Below are 14,830 nucleotides of genomic sequence, written 5' to 3'. Positions count from 1 at the left end.
AGTTCCAGTTCCACGTTCAGTTAGTGGTATTCTTCTGTAGTCATGTTACCTACCAGCCCCCAAATTTGGCTTCCTTTTTATTTCTTGGAGAGGGTTGGAACAGGAGGAAGTGGGGATCTCCAGAAATACATTCTAGTTGAATTTTATAACAAACACTGTGTGGTCTCCTTGTATATATAAAAAGTTGGTAGAATTTGTCTTAAAAGCTAGGAAACTGTCTCATTTAAATGTATGCCACATGCCTCCCTGCTTATTAATTCTCTTCTGTTTTCTGTAAATCTGTTTTCCCTTATTTCCATTCTCTGTGCTACTATTTTTTTTGCCTCAGTTCCTGACCTACCACCATATATTCTGTTGCCCTCTACTGAACAGAAGGGAAGAAATGCCTGCTAGCAGTTTCTAAGCATGGCTCAATCCAGATTGTCATTCTCTTAAAATAAAAAAATTGTTGTTTCCTCCAAACACCAGCAGCATTGTATCAAGAGAAAGTATATGATCATGGTAAAGAAACGTGGCTATTTAAATAAAATGAAGTACAATGATATCTGCCATGTCCTCACATCTCCTTTATAATTTCCTCAGTCACCTGATTGCATCTGCAAGCATAATGAGTTAGAAGTTTTACCAGTTTTCCCCATTCACCACCACTGCCACTTCCACCCTAAACATCTCTCAGTCACAGCTTCCCTGAGATCTTGCAAACATTCCCACTATACAAGCAGAACTAAGCACCTTGAAGGGTCAAGGCTGGTGGCAGAAGAATAACCTTCCAGCTGCCCCTTATGTTTTTTCCTGGTGGTGAGTCTACCATGCTTCATGAGAAGCCTTGTGTTCAAAATCAATAGTTTAGTTTTAAACTTGTATTTTGTTGCTCCACGGAGCAAAATAGGTAGGGAAAGTTAGTCTAGCTGTGTGCCCTAAAGAAGAAAAGATATGAGATCTGGTGAAGCTCCATGCAGCAACAAAATACAAGTTTAAAACTAAACTGTTGATTTTGAACACAGGGCATTTAAATATTAGGTTCAAATATTAGGTTCTTCTATTCAGCTAAAATGTGAGTTCCTTGGGGACAAGTCATGTCTACTGCTGATTTCACATTTCTATAGCCCTCCTCACTGCCCTGCACATAATAGGTACTCAATAAATAAATGTTGGTTTGACTTAGTTGAAATAAGAATGTAGTCACTAGTTATAAGGCAAACATTCCTGAGAAAGAAAATGCTATATACCTTTCACATCACTGAATACCTGTATGTGAATGGTGTTTCTTGTTATGATGTTTGGATTAGGACTAACAGAGAGAAGACCAAGAAGAAAATTTAATACTGAGAAGGGGTGGTAGGGAAAAAGGGAACCCTTCCCCAAGTGGGGGAAATGGAAAGTTGAAGAAGGTTGGGAGTGTTCCTTGCACTGATTGTAGGACTATCAGAGTTCAGAGAACAAATTGCTCCTTAACAGCTAGAGTGGCCAGAAAAGGCTTTGTGGAAGGAGGAAAATGGAAGCTAAACCTTGAGGAAATGTGATCTGATTAGGTGGAAAAGTCAAAGAGAGTTTGCTGTTGTTGTTGGGGGAACAGCATAGCCAAGCAAGACAAGGAAGAATGGTGGAGTTTTGATAAATCAAGATCTTGAAGAGAATGGAGTTGGCTTAGGCCAAAAATGTTGAAAAATTTTGGGAAATATGGTGGGACAGTGATCATGAGGTCTATTTATGGGGAGCTTTGAAAGCCAGACCTGGGAATAGGAAGCCATTATAGATTTTCATGTTGTGGAAAGCCCTAATGAAAGTGTTATTTGGGGAATATTCCCAGACATGAGGAACTGCGACTTCACCTCTAATATTGCTCACTAATTTCATATGCAGTTTTCTTGTGAGAGCAAGTGTAGTTTGATCTGTCAGGGTCCTCATCTTTGTAAGCTCAACCTGAGCCGGAGACCATATTGACCTTTCTCTCCTCTTGACCTCCAGACTAACCTGTTCCACACAGTCCAGTGTAATTTTTAGAGCACTCCACAGCTTAACCTACGTATTCATTATTTGTGCAGGATTTTCCCATTTTACAGTACCTGGGCAAGTAGATGAAGTCCAGGTTAAAAATTCTCATGCAGCTATGAGAAAATTCCTCAGCTATTAACACACTAGTGCTGTCCAAAAAATGTGCCAGCTACTGGGATAAAAGGACAGCTACCCAGAAGAATGTTAATCACAAATCTAAAACTTCAGAAGCTAGATCCTCAGAAGCTTTACCATTCTACCCAGACCTCTTAGAACATCTGCTCTGGGAACTCATCCACCACGCTCTGAGGAAGCCCAAGTTAAAGGGCCCATTTGGAGAGGAACCAAGGACCGTGAAAAGCCCCAACCGAGCAACAACCTGCCAGCCATGTCAGAGAGCAATTTTGGAAGCATATTCTCCAGTCTCAGTTGGGCCAACCTAGCTGACACTATGTGACGAGCAGAGACAAGCTTTCCTCACCAAGCTCAGCCCAGACAATAGACTTATGAGTAAAAATAAGTGATTGTTGTTTTAAGTCACCAAGTCCTGTGGTAGTCTGATATATAGCAACACATAACCATAATATATGTGTGAAATCAACTTTGTCTACCCTCACACGATTTATACACAAACCACTAACTACCCCGAAATTTCTGCTAATGTGCTTATTCTGGGTGGATGTGCGTGCATGCATGCGTGTGTGTGTGTGTGTGTGCATGGTGCCATAGGTTGCCACTGTATATCAGGTAAGATCGGCAAGCCCTCTGCAGACTTCCCTAAAGATCCCATATGTTGCAGTCCCAAGATTCACCGTGTGCTAATTTATTAATCAGATAACAATCAGTGCCTCGGTGTGATACCTAAATGTCTTATCCCTGTTAAAAAGCTATGCTTCTTTTAAAAAGTGAAGCCAATGAGAACTTCAGGCATGATGGCAATCTTTAGAGAAGATATGTTTATTTTAGTGGGGAAATCTTAAGTTTCAGGGCATGAACAGCTTTCTTTTGCATCCATACTTAAAGCTGAGTGTAGACCCTGGAGTTTAGACCACATAACCAACACCAGTCAACTAAAAACTGACCTCTCTTATCTTATATACAGGTAAGGGCTGAGATTCCCTCATGGGAGGAGTCAGGGCAGGAATATGGGGCCACAAAGGTGACAGGTAAGTTTGTGGCTATTTCTCCTTTAGACCAGTGCTTTGGGAAATTTAATGTGCATACAAATCACCTGAGAATGTTGTTAAAATACATATTCTTATTCAGTTGGTCAGAGATGGAGCCTGAGCTTTTATATTTCTAACCAAATCTTGGGTGGTGGCCAATGCTACTGGTCTGTGGGTAACACTTTAAATAGTAAGATTTTGACCATCACCACTAATAGCAGGCCTTCAGTGCCTCTTACATGTAACTCCCTCTAAAGACTGAGCCTGGAAAATTAGTCTCACCACCCCGTCACCACCTTTTCTACCACCACCCTTTCAGCTATCACTACCATCCCCATGACTACCACTGTCATTGCCACCTATATCCACACCATCATCAACACCTCTACCACCACCTTCAACACCATCATCAACACCACCAGACTGCTACCATCTCTAAACTCAAAATTGTCCATTGTAGACCATCAGAATTACTTAAGCAATAGATTTGTTACTTTTTCAAATAGACTCTTTCTTGGCATTCAGGAGATGATTCAACCAATGGATGTGGACACTGAAATCAAAGACTTTGATCTCCAATCAAACAATAATGATTATAATAACTGAAGGTTGGTAGTTTATCAAGCAGTCATAATACCACGGAGCACCAGCTCCTTCTGAAATATGGAGGCCCATTTGATCAAAACAGCTGAAGCACAGAATAGGATCCAAGAGCAAGACAAATCCTAATGAAAATACCCAGGCTACCAAGAGACATTTGCCAAAATAGCTGCCTTTACATATGCACATTTGGACCTGAAGAAGAGTTTATATACTTGGAAGCATTTAAAAAAAAAAGTAAGTAGGTGGGCTTAGCTTACAGCTAAAACAGGTAACTCCTCTGTTACCTAAAATTAGAAACAGAAAACTGGAATTTCTTTCTAATCATTCTTTCTTCTCTAAAAAGATCTGTGGCATAAGCTGCCAAATGTGCTTAACCTCTGTGTCCACGAAACTTGAATCCCTGGTGAATATAATTTTTATTCGAGAAACAAGAAATCCACCCAACCAGTAGCAGCATAAAGTTCAAAAACATCTGCACTGCTAGGTAAAGATGATCTGTATATATAATGTGGGCAGCGGTGATTTCCTTTATTAAGCTTCCGAAACGGGAGAGGCTGGGAAGGCAGCATCTCAGCCTGTAGATGTGAACCTTCTGGGGTTTCAGAAGTGATTACGATGAAATTCTCTAATTGCTTGTGTGTTGTATTAAGTAGATCCCATTTGAGTCTAAAATCACATGCAATGTTTAAATGTTATTTCTGTAAACTATACAAAACTATAATTTTCCAGTGAAGAAAAAAGAGGCTGTCAAATAAGAAGAGATATGAAATGAGATCGTTCCCCTTCTTTGTGAGACAGATGTTATTTTTGGCTCTTCTGTGTAATGCATTCCATATTATAGTCTCTTTTTAACCAAACACTAGAACTAGTACATGCTTGCACACGGTGCACCAAAGCCATTCTCAGGAAAACTTCTTTTTATTAACACTGATAACTTTTTCAGTTCCCAGTGCAAAAACCTCAAGTTGTAGGCTACAAACAGTACCCATGATGCCAAGGCAGGATTTTTTTTTTTCATCCAGCAAATATATTCCTGCCATCGAAGTAAAGTTGTACATTCTCCCTCAGAACCTGCCCCAAGGTTTGGCAAATTATTTTTTTCTCTTATCTATCTTGTAAAGCTCTTGTCCTTTTATGCTGATAGATTTTTGTAAGATTTGAGTTTTCTTTATCAGCCTCTGCAGAAAAATGTAAAAAGAGAAGAGAGTAAAGATGGCACAAACTTACACAGAAAAAAAATAGACTCCATCCCACCAACTGGCTATTCAACTTGTATTTATCTCCAAAAAGTTTGATGCTGAGTAAATATCAGCTGCAACTAATTAGCTCCAGGACAAAAAAAAAATCCATATTGAACTGGGATGACAAGAATGCAACCAGAAATGAATAAAATGTCCTGGTTGGAAGCAGACGGAAGTTTTGCCAACCAGTATGTGCAGAGGGAGAAACAAATGGTTATTATTAGGCTGATTTAATTTTCAGTTCTTCCTCATGATGGAGAAGCTGATATTCATTTAAATAATTTGACCTCAGCCAACTGCTAAAGCTTTCTGGGTTTGCCAAGGTATTTCTTCTATTTTGTATTTTTTGAAGATGGTGTCTTGCCCTTCCATAACCTGGGGCCATTGCAGGCTAAGATAAAAAGCTAGCAGCTGTTCCTTGAAGAGAGGAAAGCCTGAACACGTGGACTGCATCACTGCTGTCCATAAAGTTTGATGCTCTTCACTGTGGCTGACACAAAGTGTGAGGAAGGAGTTACAGTGGCAGCACTTGGGATTTAGTGAAGCCACAGGCGTCCCTGTTACAAAGAACATGTGAGAGTCAGGAGATTTCTGAGACCACACTTTAATTGCTCTTTCCCACAAAGCACAAGTGGTGGTGGTGAGGACCCAACAGGCGGACATTCTCTCCTAAATCCACTGGGAGCATAGTCAGAAAGGAATGGGAATGAACTAGCCAAGAGGTTCACTGCTATTTCCCTTTGGTCTCCCCCACCCTGGGGTCCAGTTCCCACCCGTCTCAGTACAGGCTGGTTACCATGGAGCAGGGTGGAGTGGGGTGCCAAGCTCCTCCTCATTCCTTCCAGTACAGCCCTGCCAGGAGGGGAGCCCTTGGGCTTGCTATGATCTTGGAAAGGCTCTGCTACTGCAAGCAAGCCAGTCTTTCTCGCTGTGGGTCAGGCCCTGCCTATATTCCTTCAGCCCATTTGAAGGTCATTTGAAGCTTCACTGGACAGTTCCCAGACAGGCCCAAGCCTTCCTTCCTCAAGCACCTGCTTTTCTCTAGGCATAAGGTTTTTCTCTGGACTCAGGAGCACACTTGGCTTTCACAACCAGTGAGGCATGGAGGCTGGTGAATGAATACCTTGGTGTTCTTATTCCTTGGTGGAAAAACTCAATCCTTGGTGTGTTCCACCCAAACTCTCAGAAGGCCTGCAAGAAGACTAACTGCATAAGTGGTAACGCACCATTAACGTTCCTTTTATTTGCATTTCTCCCTTCTTTGTCTCTTCCCACTCCCTGTCCTCTTGGGATCACCTCCCAAATAAACTAATGACACCCAAATCCTTGTCTCACAGTTGCTTCACAGGGGAATCTAAAGTAAAACACCTGCTCTAAGCAATTCTCTGTTACATAAAGTTACTCAGGATGAGAATCAGGTATCCAGATCACGCCCAACCACATAGTAAAATGTTCCCAGAGTATCAGCAGTATAGTGGCCTACTGAGGTCTAAGAGATCATCTGTAACCATAGTGCTGATTTCCAAAGATTGGAAACATGTATTTATTAAACAAATATTTATCAAAGGCATTGTAGGTTGGCCTAAACCATTTTGCACACACAACTATTATGTCCTTTTTGGTAGTTCTCAGTAGCAGGCTGTAGTTAGAAGGGGAAGGCTAGTTGTTCCCCCAACTTCTCTGCCTCCAGACTACTTATTACCTAGCCTTTTAGTGAAGCCTTATTTGGTTAAGCCACTGCATTTGTGCTTCTATTACATACTAAAATACAATCCCCAATACTGCACTGGATATCAGTGATTTCCCCCCAGGAGAACAGACCTCCTGAGAAAAGCGTGTAGGTATCAGCTTAGGAGCATTCCTACATCCCATTGTTTTATTCACAAACACTACAAAAAATAAAATTATACAAAAGCCTCCTGACTAGTAGGACTGTTCCAAAGATGGATGTGAGAAAGGTCCCTGTTTAAATTTAGTGCAAAGATTTAAAGTAGTTGAGGACAGTGAATTTGATTATTTCTCAGGCTCCTTTAAGACCCAGGAATTCTACATTCAAATCATTTTAGCTAATTAGTTACCAGCACCTTGGAGATATAAGGTCATGAGACTATTAATTCAGATGGGGGAGAAAGTGGTTAGAATTTAAGGTTCCATCCTACATCAGTGGGATCAAAGTGGGAAGTACTAGGTACTTCACTGGTACTGAAAGGGCTGGGAATGTGACCACATGTGCAACAGTGACCTTCGCAAATGTTCCTAGGGCCTATTGTTTTATAGAGTAAAAAGTGGAGGTGAAACACAACATACCTAGGAAAAAAATAAAAGCAAGAGTGCCCACCTCACCTCAGCACGTATGGCCACACTGGCAGGGCTTCACAGACTGAAGCAATGTACATTCCTCCTTCGGGCCTCCCCCACAAAAGAAATGGGGAACTTTGGGAGGCTGAGGCTGGCAGATCATGAGGTCAGGAGATCGAGACCGTCTTGGCTAACATGGTGAAACCCCGCCTCTATTAAAAATACAAAAAATTAGCCAGGTGTGGTGGCACATGCCTGTAGTCCCAGCTACTCAGGAGGCCGAGGCAGGAGAATCGCTTGAACCTGAGAGGTGGAGGTTACAGTGAGCTGAGATCACGCCACTACACTCCAGCCTGGGTGACGAGCAAGACTCCGTCTCAAAAAAAAAAAAAAAAAAAAAAAAGGGGGAAGTCCATGGAATTCTTCTGTGTTTATAAGTACTGGATTTTTGACAGTAGGTTCAGAAAGAGTCCAGATTGCTGAGATTTGTACACAATCTCTAGTGTGTACAGTTCCACAGGCTGTATTCACATTTCCTAATGTGGCGTGTGTAGCATTTAATAGAATAAACCAATAAATGCCACCTGCTACAAGTATATGAAATATGTTAAGTACAAGAGGCAGGGACTCTGAGCAGGGATGTAAAGGATGTCCACTGGGTTTCAGCATTAGTAAGTGAGGTTGATGGGGTGAGGTTGGAAGGAGGAAGGATGGACACAGAGGGAAAGTCCTGGAATACAAAACCAGAATGCAAAGGCCTTTGCAAAAAAAAAAAAAAAAAACAAAAACAAAAAAAACAGCTTTTTGTTTTACAGAGTAATTCCACTGTTACTTATATTTAAATTTCTGCATTATTAATTCTTGCTTTTATCTTTATTAATTCCATCACCCCACATTCTTTTAGTTTATTTTTCTCAGATGTATTCCAGTGTCTTGATTTCAAAGATTAGTTCATTTATTTTTTGTCTTCCTTTTTTTTCTTAATAAATATAATTATGATAATAAATATTTCTCCAAGTACTGTCCTGGCCATATCATTGGTTCTAACATGGTGTACTTTCTAAATTGTTTTTTATTTCCTCTTTAACCCAAGTGTTACAAAAAAGTGATTTTTTTTTAATTTCGAAGAGTATAGTTGACTTTTGTTTTGTTTTTGCTGTTTTTCTTATTTCTAATTTTAATTAATCATGAGCAGTGAATGTTGCCTACTTGATTTCTTTTTTTAAAATTTGTTAACATTTTATAATATATGATCGATTGTCTTCTGAATGTTTAATGTGCTTTTGAAAAAAAAATGGATGCTGTTTGTTGACTACATATGTATGTCAAATTTATCCATTGTGTATTCAAATCCCACACATCTGTATTTATCTTTAGCATACTTGATTTATTAATTTTTAAAACATGTATGTTAAAGTTCATTGTGATAGTGGAGCTACCCATTTATCCTTATATTTTCTATTTGGTTTTGCTGTCTATATTTAGAAGCTATGTTGTCAGAGTAATGAAGGCTTGTTTGATTGACATAACCTTCTATCACTCTGAAACATTTTTCTTTGGCCTTCTTAATAATATCTGCCTTGAATTTCCTTTTGTCTGATAATAGTATTGCCAAATTTGTTCTATTTTGGTTAGCATTTTCCTTTTTATATGTTTTTCCATTCCTTTCATTTCAACCTCTGTATGGCTTCAGCCTACTTGGAGACAGCAGGACATGCTGTTCGGGGCAGTGTGACCCCCCCAGCCTGTCTACTGTTGATTTGGGTGAGGAACAGAATGTGCTATTCCTCAAAGCAGGCATTCAGTCAGTTTCTTGATGTTGGGCTCATTGGTTCACCTGGTGTCACAGCCACCAAAGGCCCCATCTAGCCTCTTCTCACTGACTGTTCCTGCCTAAAAGCAGACACATTGGTTGCTGATTGCTGGCCATGAAAGAAATAGAGGAGACAGAGGGTGCAGATGGTCAGTGAACCTAGATTCTCCTACTGCAGAACACCAACTAATCACCCAGTCAGTTGCTCCAGGGGACTACTTGCCAGACCTCTGGGAGCCACAAATCTCTGAACTAGAAGCATCCTTAGAGCCCTGCCCACTTTTGTAGATGTTCTTTCCTGTATGAGTATTGGGTTGTGATTTCCTTCTTCAATCTGATCCCAACTATTTTCCAGCTTTCTGAAATTCATCAAATTTTTGGCCAACTGAGACTCCTTTATTGTTTTCCAACATGATTTTAAAGACAGTGTTTTCCCAATTTCTAGGGATTTGGGGTGAGAGGGAGAGGTTGTAAGGCTACCTATAATACTTGTTTTGTCTTCTCAATTATTTCTTTAGACCAGATTACCAAAAATCAGATTCTGGGGCAAAGCATATAAACATTTTCAGAGATCTTGATACATATTGCCATATTCCTTTCTACAGGATTATAATAATTTACACCACTACCAGCAGTTCCCTCATTAGAAATTTTGTTCATTGTTTAGAACAGAAAGAGAAGTTATATTTCAAGTAGACTAATGGTAAAAGGTTTTTATGAACAGTTTTATAAAGGTATAATTGACATATAACAAACTGTACCTATTTAAAGTATATGATTTGATAAGTTTTGACATATGTTTACACCTGTGAAATTCTCAGCACAACCAAGAGAGTTAACATATTCAATAATCCTACAAGTTTCCTTATATCCTTTTACAATTCCTCCCTCCCACCCCTGCCTGCCTCACTCTGTCAATTTCTAGGTAACCATTGATTTAATTTGTGTCACTGTTGAATAATTTGTACTTCCTAGAATTTTATATAAATTAAATAATATACTATATACACTATTTTTCTGGTCTTTCACTCAGCATGATTGTTTTGAAATTTATCCACATTGTTGCATGTATCAATTGTTATTCCTGCTTATTGATGAGTAGTATTTTATTGTAAAGATATACCACAATCTATCTACTAACTCTTCTTTCTCTGACTTGGGCTCATTTCTTTTCTATTTAAAAATTTGTATTGTGGTAAAAAACACATAAAATTCACCATCTTAAACATTTTTAAGTGTACAGCTCAGTATTGTTACGTATATTTATATTGTTGTGAAATAGATCTCCAGAACTTCATCTTGCAAATGTGAAATCCTAAACCCATTAAACAACAATCTCCCTTTTGTTCCCAACCCTGGTGACCATCATTTTACCTTCTGTTTTTATAATTTGACTATTTTAGTGCCTCATATAAGTAGAATCATACAATATTTGTCCTTTTATGACTGGCTCATTTCACTTGGCACAATGTCCTCAAGGTTCATCCATGTTGCAGCATGTGACAGGATTTCCTTCCTTTTTAAGGCTGAATAATATTCTAATGTATGTGTATGCTACATTCTGTTTATCCATTTATTTATCAATGGCTATTTAAGTTTCTTCATCTCTTGGCTATTGTGAATAATGTTGCTATAAACATGGCTGTGCAAATATCTCTTCAAGACTCTACTGTCAACTCTTTTGAATATATTCTCAGAAGTGGAATTGATGGATCATATGGTAATTACATTTTTAATTTTTTGAGGAACCTCTATACCATTTTCCACAGTAGTTGCAACATTTTACAATCCTACAAACAAGGCACAAGTGTTCCAATTTCTCCATATCCTCACCAACACTTGTTAGTTTCTGGTTTTTTTGATAGTAGTCATATTCGGTGTGAGACAATATCTCACTATGGCTTATTTCTCTGATGATTAGTGATGCTGGCCATCTTTTCATATGCTCGTTGGCTATTTGTATCATCTTTTGAGAAATGTCTCTCCAAGTTCTTTGCCCAGAATGGGTAATTTCTTTTTAAGAATTTCAGACTTACAGAAAACTTGCCAGAATGGACAAAAAACACCCATATATCCTTTACTCAGATTGACTTACTATCCACATTTTGCTTGATTTGTTTTGTAATTTGTGTGCTCTCTTTACATATATATTTTCCTTAACTCTCTGAGAGTAAGTTTCATGTACCCTTAAGTTTCAATCTCAAAAACTCCAGCAATATCTTCTAAGATCATTCTCCTATACAACTATTATATAGCCGTCATCTTGGATTATTTTTTATGATTCCATTTGATCTTCTTCATTGGAGTTTTAGCTATAAATCTTTGGTTTATTATTTTAGTGGTTGCTTTAGGATATAGTATACTTCTTTATCATAATCTACCTTCAAGTGATATTATACCATCTTAAGTATTGCATAAGAACCTTAACAATGACATACTTCCATGTTTCACTTTTGGCCTTTGAGCTACTGCTGTCATGTTACCTTTACATATTTGACATGTAATGGCATTATTATTTTTCACAGTCAATTTTCTTTTGAAAAGATTAACAATAAAGGATAAATTCTTCCATATTTATTCATGTAGTTACCATTGGTGCTCTTCATTCCTTGGTGTAGATCCATCTGGTATCACTTTCTCTCTGTCTGAAGGACTTTAACATTTCATTATTGTGAAGTTCTGCTGGTAATGAATGCTTTCAGCTTCTGTCTGAAGATGTCTATTTGTTTTTATTTTCTGCCGAGACCAGCTCAGTCAGGGAGACCCTAACCCAGTGGCGCTAGAGGAATGAAAGATACACATACAGAAATATAGAGGTGTGGAGTGGGAAATCAGGGGTCTCAGAGTCTTCAGAGCTGAGAGCCTCAAACAGAGATTTACCCACATATTTACTGACAGCAAGCCAGTGATAAGCATTGTTTCTATAGATTATAGATTAACTAAAAGTATTCCTTATGGGAAACAAAGGGATGAGCCTAAATAAAGGGATGGGTTTGGCTAGTTATCTGCAGCAGGAACATGTCCTTAAGACACAGATCGCTCATGCTATTGTTTGTGGTTTAAGAACGCCTTTAAGTGGTTTTTCTGCCCTGGGTGGGCCAGGTGTTCCTTGCCCTCATTCTGCTAAACCCACAACTTTCCAGCGTGGGCGTCACAGCCATCACGAACATGTCACAGTGCTGCAGAGATTTTGTTTATGGCCAGTTTTGGAGCCAGTTTATGGCCATATTTTGGAGGCCTATTCCCAACAATTTTCAAAGGACATTTTTATTAGGTATAGAATTCAAAGTTGACAGCTTTTTTTTCAGTACTTTAAAGATGTTCCACTGTCTTCTCACTTGCATTGTTTCTGACTAGAAATCAGCTGTTATTCTTCTTTGTTCCTCTGTATTTAAGCCTCTTTTCTCTGGCTGCCTTTATGATTTTTCTCTTTATTGATGATTTTTGACAATGTAATTCTGATGTGCCTTTGTGTATTTTTTTCCAAATTTATTCTCTCGTAGTTCTGGAGGCTAGAACTACCAACATCAAGGATGCTGGTGGGGCTAGGCTCCCACCAAAACCTCTAGGATATGATCCTTCCTTGCCTCATCCAGCTTCTGGTGGCCCTTGGTATTCGTTGACTTTTGGCAGCATAACTCCAACCTCTGCCACATTGCCATTTTCCCATCTGCGTCTATGTTTTCACATGGCATTCTCCTCTCTTTGTGTTTCCCTTCTCTCTCATAAGGACACCAGTCATATTGGATTAAGGACTCACTTTATTCCAGGTTGGCTTCATCTTAATTTATGTTAGTTATATCTGCAAAGACCCTATTTCCAAATAAGGTCACACTCACAAGGGCCACAGGTTAGGGCTTCAACATATCTTTTTGTGAGACAGATTTCAACCCATAATATCTAAGAATACATTACTATACATCACAAAAGGGAGTTTTGTGGGTGTGATTAGGTTAAGGATCTTGAGATGGGAAGAGTATCCAGCCTTATCTAGTGAACCCAGTATAATCACAAGGGTCCTTGTAAGAGGGAGGCAAGAGGTCAGAGTCTGAAAAGGACATGTGACAGTGGGAAAAGAAATTAGCACGATGCAGACACAAGCCAAGGACTGCACACAGCCTTGAAAGGCTAGGACAGGCAAAGGACAGATTCTCCTTAGAGCCTGTTAAAGGAAAGTAGCTATGCTGAACTTACATATTGACTTTAGCTTGTAAGAACCATATCAGACCTCTGAACTCCAGAACTATACAATAATAAATTTGTGTTGTTTTAAGCCACCACATTTTTGGTATAGCAACAACAGGAAACTAATACATGTGGGTTTATAGTTTGTATCAAATATGGAAATTTTTCAGCCATTATTTCTTCAAATATTTTTTGTTCTTCTCTCTTTTCTCTTCTAATAATACTCCAGTTACATATATATGAGGCCTCCAAGTTGTCCCATAGCTCACTAATCCTCTGCTTATTTTTTAAAATTCTTTTTTCTCTGTGTGTTTCATTTTTGGTAGTTTCTATTGCTATGTCTTCAAATTCACTAATCTTTTCTTCTGCAATGTCTAATTTACCATTAATCTCATGTAACATATTTTTCACCTTTGACATTATAGCTTTCACTCTAGAAGCTTGATGTGAACTTTTTTTCTCTTTTTAATATCTTCCATGTCTCTACTTTATTTTTTGAACATGTGGAATATAGTTATAATGAATGTCCTTGTTTACTAATTCTAACATCTGTATAAATTATAGGTTGACTTTAATTTTTTTTCCTCATTGTGTGTTGTATTTTCCTGCCTTTTTGCATGCCTGGTAATTTTTTATTGGATTGTAGTCATTATAAACTGCACCATGTTTGTTACTGGACATTTTCGTATTCCTATAAATATTTTAAGCTTTATTCTGAGATACAATTAAGTTACAAAGAAACAGTTTGGTCCTTTTTGTTCTTGTTTTCAAGTCTTATTAGGCAGGACTAGAGCAGTGTTTAGCCTAGGGCTATTTCCCTCCACTGAGACAAGACTTTTCTAAGTATTTTACCCATTGCTTCACGAATTGTGAGGTTTTCCAGTCTGACTGGTGGGAACAGGCACTATTCCAGGCCCAGTGTGAGTACCAGATGTCATTCTTTCTAACTCTTTTGGGTGGTTCTTTCCCTAGCCTCTGTTAGTTTCCTCATATGCATGGGCTAATGTCCACTGTCTTGAAACCTGTTACAGTCATGAGTGCTTAATGATAATGGGAATACCTTCTGAGAAATGCATCATCAGGTGATTTCATCATTGTGCAAACATCATAGTGTACTTACACAAACCTAGACAATATAGCCTACTACATCCCTACTCTATGTGGTATAACCTATTGCTCCTAGGCTACAAACCTGTACAGTATGTCACTGTACTGAATACTGTAGGCATTTGTAACACAATGGTAAGCATTTATGTATCTAAACATATCTAACATAGAAAAGATGCTATAAAAATACTTTATAAAAGATAAAAAATGGCAAATCTGTTAGGACACTTACTATGAATGGAAATTGCCCGACAAGAAGTTGCTCTGGTTTAGTCAGTGAGTGGTGAGTAAATGTGAAGGTCTCAGACACTACTGTACAATACCATCAACTTTAGAAACACTGTGCCCTGAGGCTACACTAAGTTTATTTTTTAAATAGTTTTCATTTTTAATAATAAATTAACCTTGGCTTATTATAACTT

The sequence above is a fragment of the Pongo abelii genome, chromosome 4 (assembly GCF_028885655.2).
Source record: "Pongo abelii isolate AG06213 chromosome 4, NHGRI_mPonAbe1-v2.0_pri, whole genome shotgun sequence".
Taxonomy (NCBI): domain Eukaryota; kingdom Metazoa; phylum Chordata; class Mammalia; order Primates; family Hominidae; genus Pongo; species Pongo abelii.
This window is presented reverse-complemented; position numbering follows the sequence as displayed.